The sequence below is a fragment of the Aristolochia californica genome, unplaced genomic scaffold (genome assembly GCF_029961685.1).
Source record: "Aristolochia californica isolate CCGP_79_NKW_82.1479 unplaced genomic scaffold, dmAriCali1.0.hap1 SCAF_3, whole genome shotgun sequence".
Lineage (NCBI taxonomy): Eukaryota > Viridiplantae > Streptophyta > Magnoliopsida > Piperales > Aristolochiaceae > Aristolochia > Aristolochia californica.
Window position 1 is genome coordinate 19,811,625 of NW_027181992.1, and position 15,065 is coordinate 19,826,689.

Genomic DNA, 15,065 nt, shown 5'->3' on the forward strand with positions numbered 1-15,065 from the left:
TGATGTGACAGGGTTCGGGCACGACGGGGCTGTCACCCTCTCTGGTGCCTGATTCCATGGGACTTGCCCCCGGTCCGTCGCAGAGGACACTTCAACAGACTACAATTCGAACGGCAGCGCCGCTTGATTCTCACACTGTGCTCTTACCTGTTCGCTCGTCGTTACTAGGGGAATCCTTGTAAGTTTCTTCTCCTCCATTTATTTATATGCTTAAACTCAGTGGGTTATCCCACCTGACCTGTGGTCGCAGTCCGAGCGATGCCTCCTGGAGTGGAGGCAGACGGTTAGGGTCCTCAACGGCCTCAAGCGGAGAATCTGCAAATACGATGTCGAGACACTCGTGGTCTGGGAGGTCAGAGCCACCATTTTTCGTGCTACACACAGCCATCGGGCCAGGCTTTCAGCCAACTGCGCCCGGGAGGCACAAGCGGCCAGTCTATTCACACAATGGGACACCCCCCATGCACCCTTCGATCAAGGGGTTGTGTGAGATTGCCACGGGAGGAGAGTTGGGGGGGGGGGGGGGGGGGGGGGGGGGGGGGGGGGTGACTCTCTGGCAGGTGTGCCCTCAACTTAGTGGCCTCAGGCACAACTTGCATTCAAAGACTCAATGGTTAAAGGATTCTACAATTCACACCAAGTATCGTATTTTGCTACATTCTTCATCGATGCGAGAGCCAAGATATTTGTTGCTAAGAGTCGTGTTTTATTAAAATTTCAAGAAGACGCCTAGCTGGGACCTCCGCGAGGGGGCACTGTGAGCGTCCTTCATTCCGCATTCTTCTTGGCACCAATCGCACCCCATGTGGTGAGTTCATTCTAGCGGCGGTCTCCCACAGCCAACTCGGTCGTGCATATGGGACCCGTCTGGGAGGGGAGGGGGGGTGACGCCCCCAAACACCCCGTGCCCGAGTCGACATAGGGATGGACAGAGTTCACGCGGGTCATTCTGATTTCAGGGTATCGACAATGATCCTTTTGCAGGTTCACTATTATGGTCCCAGAATTCCACAATGCGATTCATAGGGAAACTTGAAGAAGAGAATGAAGAGGAGAAGAATCGTAGGGTAAAACAAGGAGTGGAGATGGATTGACGGTGATGGATAATCCGGCTCTAAGGGAGTTTGTAACCTACGGCTCTTGAAGGGAGTCTGTAACCTACGGCTCTTGAAGCGAGTCCACAATCTAGGGTTCCAGGGGATCACCGACCCTAGTATGTTGAGGAGAACACAGATCCTTTGTAACTTTCTGCATATCCCTTTCATTCCATGATGTCCCTTAAATAGGGCTGATGCTTTCAACGTTCCAGAGAGAATTAAAATTTTGCCCCTCTATGGCATTTAACATGAAAATAAACTAAAAGACTACATAACTAACTCAGTCAAAGTAATTGACTCAGCCATGGTCTCCTAGCCTGACTCGGCTCACTATTTGGTCCATAACATCACACCTCTCCTGGAGAATGAGCTTGTCCTCGAGCTCAAAGGTAAAGTATGCATGCCGAAACAATTTTGTGGGCTCCTAAGCCCTCCGCTGTTTTTTTTTTTTTTTGGTGTGCTTCTTATTTGTCTATTGAAAATCAGTTGCTTCAACTATCTGCCTAGGATTTTCTCACTAGTGGAGTAGAGATTCCACCCCATAGTGCCAGCCAGATAGAGGCCAACGAAAGCCTTGAAGACATCATCCCAAGAACCATGTTGTAAGATTTAGTCCAATGTTCCAAACAGAATTAAAAATTTTCCCCTCAATGGCATTTAACATAAAAATAAACTAAATGACTATATAACTAACTCAGTCAGAGTAATTGACTCAGCCATGGTCTCCCAGCCTGACTCGACTCACTATTTGGTCCATAACATCACACCTCTCCTGGAGAACGATCTTGTCCTCGAGCTCCAAGGTAGAGTATGCCTGCCGAAACAATTTGTTGTGGACTCAATAGCACACCGAGTCACACAACGAAGAAGACAACAACAACTCACTCAATAGGATTTAATTCTTATATTTCTTTGAGTAGGATTTATTTCTAATATTGTTTTAAGTAGGATTTATTTCTTATATTGTTTTAAGTAGGAGTTATTTCTAATTACTTTTTATGTAAGGGCATTATGGGGAATTATTGTAACCCTAACCCTAAAACTCCCTATTTAAGGGATAGGTATGAATGAAATAGGTAAGCTTTGAGATTTTAGAATAACCTAGTCTAAATAGGTTGGGATCACCTCTTGATCCCGAGTTTAGGGTTTACTCCAAAAATCCAACCTATCATCTCCATTGTGTTATGGTCGTGGGTTAAGTACCTATGTCTTCCGCTCCTAACAGGCCGGTCTTTTGGGTAGTATTGGCTAGGTGCTTAACATTTGGTATCAGAGCAGGTGCTACGTCCTGACTTCGAGTCCCAGCGGCCGCGTGCGCAGGTGGACCGCAAGCCCCTGGCGTGACCCCTGACCCGGTCGTGTTGCTGTGTTAATGCCGCCGTGGTCGTCGGCTCGGGCGGGCGGGGTGTGATGTTATGGTCCTGGGTTAAGTACCTATGTCTTCCGCTCCTAACAGGCCGGTCTTTTGGGTAGTATTGGCTAGGTGCTTAACACATTTCCATCCATCTTCACCCAAATTCATCCACCATCATCCCTATTAAGAAAAGGAGCTTCCTGCCCCTTTTCCGAGCCCAAAGAGGAGGTCTATCCTCCTTCTTGGCAGCAGCAACAAGAGAGGCCCAATTCCTCCCTTACCAAGCAGCAAAGTGAGGATTTTTATCCTCAAATCTTGAGCAATTCCTGGTGGAACGTGGGAGCTGATCATAGCATCAAAGAAGAGGTATTAATCTATCCCAAACTCTTGTTTCAAGTTATTTAAGAAAGAAGGATTGCATTCTTAGCTAGAGCAGCAACAAAGAGGGCCAAACCCTCTTTGCCGTGACCAAGAAAGAGAGCACCTTGCTCTAGCAAGGTCAGCATTGTTGTGGGGTCTTCTACCTAGCACAACAACTCGGTAGGACCCTCAAAAGAGGATCTTTCCTCCTGGCCAAGCATTGGTTAAGGAGAAATACTCATACACAGACCCTTGACGTGAAGTGAGTAAATTCTGAGTGCTGGATTCACAAATCCCACGCCGTGTTACTCGATCCATGACTCGGGACCGTAACAACTTGGTATCAGAGCAGGGTAACATGGGGGATAATATCAGCAATGAAGAAATCCAAATCAGGATACAAAAGATAGAAGATAGCCTTGAAACAGCACAACCAGTGTTGGGAAAGGTTTGTGGTTTGGAAGAAGAGATGAGCCGAATCATTAGCATGCTACAGGAGTTGAGGGCAGAGAGACATCAGAGTCCAGAGGTGAGAGAGGTTACTCAACCATATCACAGAAGAGGGGAGCAGTGGCCTGGGCGCACTGCTGTCCAAGCACCTCAGCATGGAGGCACAATCCCAAGGTACACCAAGTTAGAGTTTCCCTCTTTCAATGGTTCTGTGGATCCCGTAATTTGGTTGCATAGATGTGAAAATTTTTTTTCGAACCAAGGGACTACTGAATGGGATAAGGTGCAACTAGCCTCTTTCCATATGACAGATGAAGCCATGTTATGGGTGACTCAAGTAGAGAAAGAGAGACCGGGAATGACTTGGGGAGAATTTAAAAATCTATGCACAGTTAGATTTGGGCCTCCCGCCAACAGCAACCCCTTGGGAGAGTTAGTCCTATTGAGACAAACGGGTTCGGTGGAACACTATCAAAAACTCTTCCAGGAAAAGTTGGCTCGTGCTAGAGAGAGGGTATTGGTTGACCAGCAGGTCTCCTTATTCACAGCAGGTCTCAATGAGTATTTACGGCTAGAGGTAGAACTCCTTATGCCCACGGATCTAGCTCATGCCATGAATATGGCCCGAGCAATGGAACAACGACAACAGTTGCAGCAACGTAAGTCGGGTTGGTCGAGTGAGAGGAACACTTCCCCCACGTGGCAAGGGCGCCGCTATAATTCATCTCAGGGAACATCTACAGCAGCACCATCCAGACACACTTCGACTACGACTCGGGTAGCCAATCCCCGCCCTGGTAATTCCCTACCGAGCTTTATAAAAAAATTGACGAGTGCGGAGATGGCAGAAAGGCAGTCCAAAAATCTCTGTTATAACTGCGATGAGCAGTATTGGGTCGGACACCAATGTAAACGATTATTTTGGCTCGAGATGGAGGATTCAGAGGATCCAGAGGAACCAGAGGATATTATCGAGGAGGAACCACCAGAGATATCCTTGCATGCTATTACTGGGCAGAAATCGCCTACTACAATGCAAGTCCGAGCTCATGTCATTGACCGAGAACTGGTGGGACTAGTCGACTCGGGGAGTACACACAATTTTCTGAGTTTGATAGCCGCACAGCATCTCCAGCTCCAGATACACACTCCTCCGACAGCCACCGTCTCAGTGGCCAATGGCGAGAAGGTCCCTAGCTATGGGATTAGTAAGGCGGTAACTTTTTCCATTGGATTTACTTCATTTAATGCGGAATTTTTTGTTATTCCCCTAGCGGGATTTGATATGGTTTTAGGCATTAAATGGTTACAAACATTGGGGCCCATTTTGTGGGACTTTTCGGCTTTAACCATGAGCTTTGATTTGGCCGGAAGTCGGGTGCTCTTACAGGGCTGTCAGGTGGACAGGGCCCACCGCATACACACTTTGCAGACACAGGATTAGCCTGACAGTACTAGTGATGGTCTGGTTGAGGAGTTCTATGACCTCTTCCAGGAGCCTTCGGGTTGCCTCCCATGAGGCACTGTGACCACAGGATCTGTCTGAAACCAGGTTCTGAGGTAGTGGTCGTGCGACCATACCGTTACCCACACCTTCAGAAGGATGAGATAGAGCGTCAGTGCCATGAGATGTTGAAACAAGGTCTTATTTGTCCCAGCCGCTCCCAGTTCTCTTCACCCGTCTTACTTGTGAAGAAACATGATGGGACATGGAGGTTCTGCGTGGATTATCGGGAGTTGAATGTGCAGACAGTAAAAGACAAGTTCCCGATTCCGGTAGTGGATGAGCTTCTGGATGAGTTACATAGGTCGTGGTTATTCACTAAACTCGACCTCCGTTCGGGATACCATCAGGTCCGGATGCACCCCTCTGATATCGAGAAGACGGCGTTCCGCATGCACCATGGCCACTTTGAGTTCGTCGTCGTGCCGTTCGGGTTATCCAATGCACCCTCCACTTTTCAAGCTTTGATGAACGAGGTATTTAGCCCCTATCTTCGAAAATTTGTTCTTGTATTTTTTGATGATATTTTGATATATAGCAAGTCGGTTGAGGAGCACTTGGCACACTTGAGGATTGTTTTCGACTTGTTAAGAGCACATCAGCTCTATTTGAAACACTCCAAGTGTTCTTTTGCGGCTTCACACGTGGGATATCTGGGACACATTATCTCACATGAGGGGGTTACGGTGGATCCCGAGAAGATCCGAGCTATTCACGAGTGGCCGCAACCACAGTTGTGTTCTGCATTACGGGGTTTTCTGGGTCTTGCGGGCTACTACCGTAAATTTATTCAGAACTATGGGCCAGTGGCAGCACCATTGACGAGTTTACTCAAGAAAAATTCCTTTATTTGGAATGAAGGGGCCACCACGTCATTTGTGGCACTCAAAGCTGCCCTCGCATCCGCGCCAGTATTACAACTTCCCAACTTCGACGAATTATTCGTGGTAGAGTGCGACGCTTCGGGCGTGGGCATGGGGCCCGTTTTACAGCAGCTGGGCCATCCTATTGCTTATTTTAGCAGACAGTTGGCAGTCCGCCATCACAAACTGGCAGCCTATGAGCGCGAATTGATTGGGTTGGCCAAAGCGGTCCAACATTGGAGGCCTTATCTCTGGGGCCGGGCTTTTCTCATACGCACGGATCACTATAGCCTTAAATTCTTACTAGAACAGCGTTTGACGACGTCGCCACAACAACACTGGATCAGTAAGTTGTTGGGGTTTGACTTCTCAGTGGAGTATCGTGCGGGGAGATTAAATAAGGCGGCAGATGCCTTGTCACGATGTTTTGAAGATCAGCAGTCGGTCTATTCTATCAGCCAGCTGAGATTTCTCATTATGGACTTGGTGCGAGTAGCACATGCTACTAACCCTGCACTGCAGGAATTGCATCAGCAGATCTCAGAAGGGACAATGAATGTGAAGTGGTCCATCCAGGATTCACTTATTTATTATAAGCATCGGATTTTCCTTCCACCTGAGTCTGAGTTGATTCCAGTTATTCTCTCGGCCTACCACGACAGTACACACGAGGGGATCCAGAAGACCTTGCACAGAATTCTAGCTGATTTTTACTGGCAAGCCATGAAAGCCTCTATTGCGACTTATGTTGGCGACTGTCAGGTATGCCCGAGCAACAAAGCCGAGCACTTGAGTCCAGCCGGTCTTCTCCAGCCTCTGGCCCTTCCAACGCAGGTTTGGGCCGACATTTCAATGGATTTTGTGGAAGGCCTACCCCTGTCAGCCGGCAAATCCATACTTTTCGTAGTGGTTGATCGATTCTCCAAGTACGGGCATTTTATACCGATGGCTCATCAGTATACAGCAACACAGGTTGCTCAGACTTTCCTGGAGCAGATAGTCCGCTTACATGGCATTCCAGAATCCATTGTGAGTGACAGAGATGCAGTTTTCACGAGCACCTTTTGGCGCGAACTGTTTCGCTTGAGTGGGACGAAATTGAAGTTCTCCTCTGCCTATCATCCACAGACAGAAGGGCAGACTGAGGTGGTGAACCGCACCATCGAGATGTATCTACGGTGCTTGGTGGGGGATCGTCCGCGGCAATGGGTTCAATGGCTTCCGTGGGCCGAATATTGTTACAACACTTCATTCCACTCTGCATTGCAATCCACTCCTTTTCGGGTTATATATGGCCGGGATCCACCTCGCCTCCTCTCGTACAACCCAGGGTCCACCCGCGTGGACACGATTGATCAGGCACTCATAGACAGGGATCTACTGCTACAGAATATCACAGAACGGCTACGACGTGCCCAAGCTCGGATGAAGGATGTATACGACAGAGGCCACCGTGAGGTCTCTTTTGAGGTTGGAAAGTATGTGTGGCTACGGCTCCAGCCCTACCGTCAGCAGTCTCTAGCGGGACCTCCACGTCATAAGCTCTCACCCCGATTTTTTGGGCCGTTTCCCATTCTTCGACGCGTGGGACCAGTCGCCTATCAACTCAAATTACCGGACACCGCCAAAATTCACGATGTGTTTCATGTCTCTCTTTTGAAGCCGCATTCCGGAGCATAGCCTACATCCACTCCATTCCTACCACCAGTTGATCATGGCGAGGTTATTCTTAACCCAGCTGCGGTGTTACGTGCACGGCTGACCAATGATCATTGGGAGATTCTCGTTCAGTGGACGGACACTGACCCTGATGCTGCAACATGGGAACGTGTGGACATCTTCAAACAAGTCTACCCAGCTTTTGAGCTTGAGGACAAGCTCTTTCTCCATGGGGAGGCAGATGTTGTGGACTCAATAGCACACCGAGTCACACAACGAAGAAGACAACAACAACTCACTCAATAGGATTTAATTCTTATATTTCTTTGAGTAGGATTTATTTCTAATATTGTTTTAAGTAGGATTTATTTCTTATATTGTTTTAAGTAGGAGTTATTTCTAATTACTTTTTATGTAAGGGAATTATGGGGAATTATTGTAACCCTAACCCTAAAACTCCCTATTTAAGGGATAGGTATGAATGAAATAGGTAAGCTTTGAGATTTTAGAATAACCTAGTCTAAATAGGTTGGGATCACCTCTTGATCCCGAGTTTAGGGTTTACTCCAAAAATCCAACCTATCATTCACCCTCCATTGCCATCCATCTTCACCCAAATTCATCCACCATCATCCCTATTAAGAAAAGGAGCTTCCTGCCCCTTTTCCGAGCCCAAAGAGGAGGCCTATCCTCCTTCTTGGCAGCAGCAACAAGAGAGGCCCAATTCCTCCCTTACCAAGCAGCAAAGTGAGGATTTTTATCCTCAAATCTTGAGCAATTCCTGGTACAACGTGGGAGCTGATCATAGCATCAAAGAAGAGGTATTAATCTATCCCAAACTCTTGTTTCAAGTTATTTAAGAAAGAAGGATTGCATTCTTAGCTAGAGCAGCAACAAAGAGGGCCAAACCCTCTTTGCCGTGACCAAGAAAGAGAGCACCTTTCTCTAGCAAGGTCAGCATTGTTGTGGGGTCTTCTACCTATCACAACAACTCGGTAGGACCCTCAAAAGAGGATCTTTCCTCCTGGCCAAGCATTGGTTAAGGAGAAATACTCATACACAGACCCTTGACGTGAAGTGAGTAAATTCTGAGTGCTGGATTCACAAATCCCACGCCGTGTTACTCGATCCATGACTCGGGACCGTAACACAATTTTGTGGGCTCCGAAGCCCACAACTGTTTTTTTTTTTTTTTTTTGGTGTGCTTCTTATCTGTCTATTGAAAATCAGCTGCTTCAACTATCTGGCTAGGATTTTCTCACTAGTGGAGTAGAGATTCCACCCCATAGTGCCAGCCAGATAGAGGCCAACTGAAGCCTTCAAGACATCATCCCAAGAACCATGTTGTAAGATGTAGCCAGTTAGAGCTATCCCAAAGACACTGGACTGTAAGAAAGCATCAATTCCCTCACTACATGCCATGCATAGTACTGGCATTGCTGGAGAATTTACGTGGCTCGACTGAGTCAGAACGAAAGTTGGGCCAAGAAATCCAATTGACTACATGATCTTGTGAATTGTTATAATAGATAGCCCTTTACTCACAAGTGTATCTGCTATCCAACCACCAACATTTGTAGCTAATGCCAATGTCAATCGAGGAAGCACATAGAAAAGCCCAGATTTTGTAAGGTTGAATTTCAAACCTGGTTGTAGTATGTTGGCATCCATGTGAGAAGAATGAAAGTGCCCCAGTTGTGGCAAAAGTGAGAGATCAGTAGGGCCCAGACCAGGGCCTTGGACAGAATTAATCTCCATGGAATAGCTTTGATAGGCTCCTGAGAAACTTTAACAGAGATCATCAATTCTCTTTCATCTGGCCGAAGTGATGGTGTTATGGTCCCTAGCAATGGATCTAGTAACTCGGCGAGTTGAATATGAATCCAGCACTATTTGAGGGTTTCTTATCACTTTTTTGTGAAAAGAACTCTCTTATACTTCTCCTTTCACGTTCTAATTGAAAAGGAGTTTCCTTTTCTCAATTATAGATGCACCAATTCAATCAAGAGACTGTTTTAAGGATCCAATTATGAAACCCCACTTTATTCCTCACGTCAATGAATAGGGTTTCTGAATTCATGCAACTACCAATGCTGAATGTAAAGAGGGAAGTCTCTAGCTCTTCTAAACTCAGAAAAGATAGATAAAAATACCTCTTGAAGACCTCCTTCAATTCAGCAACTCGAAAATCCCTTTCTTGATGCTAAGGCTCATGCAAATCCTCCTTCCCTCACTGCTGGTTTGTGGAAGAGATGGATGACTATTGCAGCATGGAAGAGAAGGTTGATTCCTTCTCCTTTTCCTTCCAAGATCTCCTCAAAGACTCCCCAATGGATGCAGCAAAACCCCAAGAGAGTTCACACCAAGAACCCTAGAATAGAGAGCCTAGAAGGAACCTAAATTACCCTAGATTATGCTAATTTCGAACTTGCTTTATTTCTCCATCCTTACCCCTTAAATAGGGTAATTAATATCAACATAGGTTAGGGTTATAAAACCCAATTCTACCCCTACCTTTAAGTCTTATTACAAATCAATAAAATTCGAAATTAAAAGCAACATAAATAATAAAAGTAGAGTAGATGACTCAGTGTTATTGAGTCCATAACATCTGCCCCCCCTTGGAGATCGAGCTTGTCCTCAAGCTCGGAAGCTGGGTAGACCTGGTGGAAGTTGTCAAGCCGCTCCAATTCTGCGTAGTTGTGGCCGATTGCTGCCTAGTAATGGCATGCAGGGAGATGTTCGGTGGTTCTTCCTCAATCATATCCTCTGTCACCTCAATATCCTCATCTTCAACCTTATCGATCAAAAATAATCTTTTGCATTGGCGCCCAACCCGATATGGTTCATCATAGTTGTAACACAAATTCTTAGCCCGCCATTCCGCCATCTCAGAACTTGTCAATTTTTTTATATAAGGAGGTGTAGGATGACTAGATCTCGGATCCTCAGTCAAAGTAATACCTGGGTTGTTTCTCGGAGGAATGCGCTCCCCTGACCATGGAAGTCGTCTGTGTTGTGCCTGCTGTCGCAGTTCTAAAGCACAAGCTATATTCATAGTGCTTGATAAGTCAACAGGTGCATAGAGCTCCACCTCAAGCTTTAACGCCTCAGTCAGTCCTGTTGTAAACAACGCAACTTGTTGATCCACTTGTACCATACTGCTGGCTCGTGCTAATTTTTTCTAGAACAATTTTTGATATTGTTCCACGGCCCCAGTTTGGCGTAATAAAACCAAATCTCCCAAAGGGTTACTGTAAGCCGGAGGACCAAAACGGAGAGAGCATAGTCGCTTAAATTCATCCCAATCTACCACCTCGCTATCAACCTCAACTAGCTGGTACCAAAGTTGTGCTTCCCCTAGTAAGTGGAAAACAGCTACGTTGACTCGGTCATAGGTTGGGACTCGCTGATGGCTAAAAAGCTTTTCACATCGATACAACCATATCAAAGGGTCTTATGACCCATTATAAGTAGGGAATTCCATTTTAGTATACCTCGGAACAGTGCCTCCCCCCTGGTAGAAGTGTCCCCCCAGAATGAGGGGTCCTTGCGGTCCCAAGAAACTCGTGCGCCTCGGAAATTCATCTCCCTCTCTGTTATACGAATGGTCCCCTCCTCTCTGATCTGGAATGAGAGGTACAGTGCCTCCCCCTTGGTTGAGGTGTCCCCCTGGAATGAAGGGTCCTTGCTGACCCGAGAAACTCGTGTGTCTAGTAAACTCATCTCCCCCTCTGATTTGCGAATGGTCTCCCGAAATTGGGTTCTTGCCAGTGCTCAGACCAGCCTCCATGCTATCCATCCTTCCTTTCAAAGTTTCCAAACTGAGAGTGAACTTTTCCTCCAATGCAGTAAATTTCTTGCCAGTAGTTAGACCATTCTCCATGCTATCCATCCTTCCCTTCAAGGTCTCCATATCGATATCAATTTTTGAGAACCTCTCTAGGACAGTATCAAATTTTCTTTCAAGCAATTCAAAGTATTCATTGGTGCTTCTCTCTGCCGGGTTATCCTGCTCTGATACCAAGTTGTTATGGTCCCTAGCCATGGATCTAGTAACTCGGCGAGTTGAATATGAATCCAGCACTGTTTGAGGGTTTCTTATCACTTTTTTTTGAAAAGAACTCTCTTATACTTCTCCTTTCATGTTCTAATTGAAAAGGAGTATCCTTTTCTCAATTATAGATGACTAATTCAATCAAGAGACTACTTTAAGGATCCAATTATGAAACCCCACTTTATTCCTCACGTCAATGAATAGGGTTTCTGAATTCATGCGACTACCAATGCTGAATGTAAAGAGGGCAGTCTCTAGCTCTTCTATACTCGAAAAAGATAGATAAAAATACCTCTTGAAGACCTCCTTCAATTCAGCAACTCGAAAATCCCTTTCTTGATGCTAAGGCTCATGCAAATCCTCCTTCCCTCACTGTTGGTTCGTGGAAGAGATGGATGACTATTACAGCATGGAAGAGAAGGCTGATTCCTTCTCCTTTTCCTTCCAAGATCTCCTCAAAGACTCCCCAATGGATGCAGCAAACCCCCAAGAGAGTTCACACCAAGAACCCTAGAATAGAGAGCCTAGAAGGAACCTAAATTACCCTAGATTATGCTAATTCCGAACTTGCTTTATTTCTGCATCCTTACCCCTTAAATAGGGTAATTAATATCAACATAGGTTAGGGTTATAAAACCCAATTCTACCCCTACCTTTAAGTCTTATTACAAATCAATAAAATTCGAAATTAAAAGCAACATAAATAATAAAAGTAAAGTAGATGACTCAGTGTCATTGAGTCCATAACAGATGGATCCTCTCGGGGTGAACTATAGGCCTTACTTAGCCATGCTACAAACCAAACAGTTCCAAGAGAGCCAAAAGAGTAAAAGACAGATGGCCAGCCAAATTTATGAAGCAGAAATGGTGAAAATGCCAGCCCTGTTATAGAACCAAGGTACATTCCACTACAAGCTAGAGCCAGAGATCTGCTTATCTCAGCTACAGCAACCGATTTTGATAGAATATTATTCCTGGCAGGCATGGCAACACCCTCACCGATTCCCATGAAGACACGAGTGGCAAGTAGGAAAGGCAAACCAAGCTTAGCAACTATAGTGTAAAAATAGTTGCAATTGACCACCAAACAACTCCAAATCCCAGTACAAGCTTACCACTGACTATGTCTGCCCATATTCCACTAGCAAGCTGATTCAGAAGGTAACCCCAAAAGAAAGACGACTGGATCAGGCCAACAGTAGCAGGATTCCCATTAAACTCAGCAGACATGGAAAGGATAGCAATGCACATGTTTACGCTGTCCATATGGTAGAGCAGAAACGCTGAAAAACAGAGAATCACAATCACCCATCGCTTCGGAAATTGTTCCCACCAAGGAAGATGTATAGCTGTGTAATCACATGTTTTTTTGTAAAATTGCAAGTCTTCTTCAGTGGGGCTTTTGACAAAGTGACACCAACTAGTCGGAATGGTAGTACCAAATCAGCAGGTAAGATGCTAGATTGACCTGCTAACAGGATTAGGAACTGAACATCTGTAGACATCTCCATCTTATAGTAATCAAACTCATATTACATTCCATAAGATTCTTGAGCAGTCACACATTCGCAACTCCAACAGAGTTGAGTGTTCCTGAAAGTAACCTTGTCTCATCAAATGTTAAGTGGGACCCTCTCACCAGTTGCAAAGCTCCGATTATTAGCCTGCTACTTTGATAATCTATTCTGGGTGCAAGGGTGGCTGTGTGTAGGTACTCCACAGGAGGGGTATACATTGTGAGAATGGCAAAATACTCTAGATCACAAGATTAAGTTGTCTAACAAAAAATGCAACACTCTCAACATTAAGACCACAGAGGTTCAATGACAACTTCCCCATAGCAACAAAATCAACTCTAGCATGGACCCTAGATAGAAGATGCAACACGATGCATTGAGCTGCTACACCATCATTGCCAAGAACATAAGTAAGATGTCTAAGCAATGTTTCTTGAATCCCTCTTATCAAACAAGGTTTTGGCTCAGTGACATGTGAGCCAATAAGGAAATCCTGAAGAGCAAGCTTTCGATGTATTAAACAACGTAGTCGTGGAACCTTATTAGGAGGCAAATGAGCCAAAGCCATATCACAAAGGTCATTCATGAGCTTATCTGAATCAGTCTTATGATCAACAAGCTCTGGATCAAAAGTGAATAATCCAACGAACTCAACAACATCATTCAGCTTTAGATCACTTTCCAAAGAATCATATATCTTAACAAGACATTAAAGAGACTTTGTATTAAAATCAGGTATCATGGAAATGTCGGCAGCATGACCATGAGAACCATGGGATGCCTGAAGTACCAGGGAGGGAAATTCCTCTTCTCGGTTCTTCTTGTAGCATGATGATGTACCACCGAGTTCTGAATTAGAACCATTTGATTCCATGTCAACTGATGAGACATCAGCAAATATGTTAGTCCTCCAAGTTGGGCCATCCTTGAAGGTGCCAATGTAGAACTCACTATGTTAGGTTCTTCCCGAGCCATGGATCAAGTCACCCTTCTTTCCTCTCTTCCCTCCATATTGGTTCTTGACGCTAGAAGAGGATTCTTTTTCCTTGAACGTGGAATGATGGAAATAGGAATGGAATGATTGAGCTTTGAAGGAAGCTCGACCTTGACCTCAGAGGGAGAATCCGACCTAGACCTCTGAGGGAGAATTTGACCTGTTTAATTCTAATTTCTCAATACTTGATTTTCCTTCACCTTGACGTCCCCATAAATAGGGTTGAGGACGGAAATACAAAATAGACACCCATGGGTCAATTGGTTCACGTCATATTACATCTAAACCAAACTAAACCAAACTAAACCAAACCAAACCAAATGAAATTACATTAGAAGTAAATTGACATAATTTAATTCTTATGCCTGTGGATAACTCGTGATGCTATGGAGTCCATAACATCACCCCCTCCTGGAGAAAGAGCTTGTCCTCAAGCTCGAAGTAGGGGTAGAGGTTGTGGAATGCAGCTAATGGCTCCCATGTCATGTCATTGGGATCAGCATCAACCCATTGCACTAGGATCTCCCCGTCACCCTAAATGCGGCGAGCCTGTAATACTTGTGCTGGAGTAGAAAGGACACGTCCCTCATGTAGTGGGGGCAAAGGTGTGTGCAGCAAGGAAGAGTCACCTTGGAAGGCCTTCAGTTGGGAGACGTGAAACACATTGTGAATCCTAGCCTCTGGCGGAAGCTACAAGCGGTAGGCAACTGTACCAATGCGGTCCATTACCTGAAAGGGACCATAATACTTCGAAGAGAGCTTGTGGAGTTTGAAGGCTGTTAGTGACAACTTCCTGTAGTGTTGGAGACGCAGCCATACATAATCTTCTGGAGAAAAGAAGACTTCCCGGTGCTTCTTGTCATAATACAACTTCATAGTATGTTGTGCTTCCTGGAGAGGAGTGCGCACCTCAGTGAGCAGGTGTCTCTTTCTGCTAATGCTTGGTTGAAAGTGGCAGCCTTGTAGGCACCCAGTTCATATGATAAAAGGTTGGGTGGGTCTCAACTATATACTACCTTGAATGGGGTTATTCCGAGTGCGCTGTGGAAGAAGGTGTTGTAATAGAATTCAGCCCAGGCGAGACACTTAACCCACCGTTTAGGTGAGTCCCCCACGAAACAACGAAGATACGTCTCAATTGTCCTGTTGATGACCTCTATCTGACCGTCTATCTGTAGATGGTAGGCTGAAGAGAATGCTAACATTGTGC

At 45.5% G+C, this 15,065-nt stretch overlaps 1 non-coding gene and 1 pseudogene across 1 annotated transcript; both read right to left on the minus strand.

The window, feature by feature from the left end:
* Positions 1 to 546: 546 nt before the first annotated feature.
* LOC137960657 (5.8S ribosomal RNA) lies at positions 547 to 701 on the minus strand. The gene has a single exon (XR_011114208.1). It is a non-coding gene; the product is annotated as a 5.8S ribosomal RNA (ribosomal RNA).
* A 7,825-nt stretch (positions 702 to 8,526) lies between these two features.
* LOC137959443 (sodium-dependent phosphate transport protein 1, chloroplastic-like) lies at positions 8,527 to 13,735 on the minus strand (annotated as a pseudogene).
* Between the last annotated feature and the right edge of the window lie 1,330 nt (positions 13,736 to 15,065).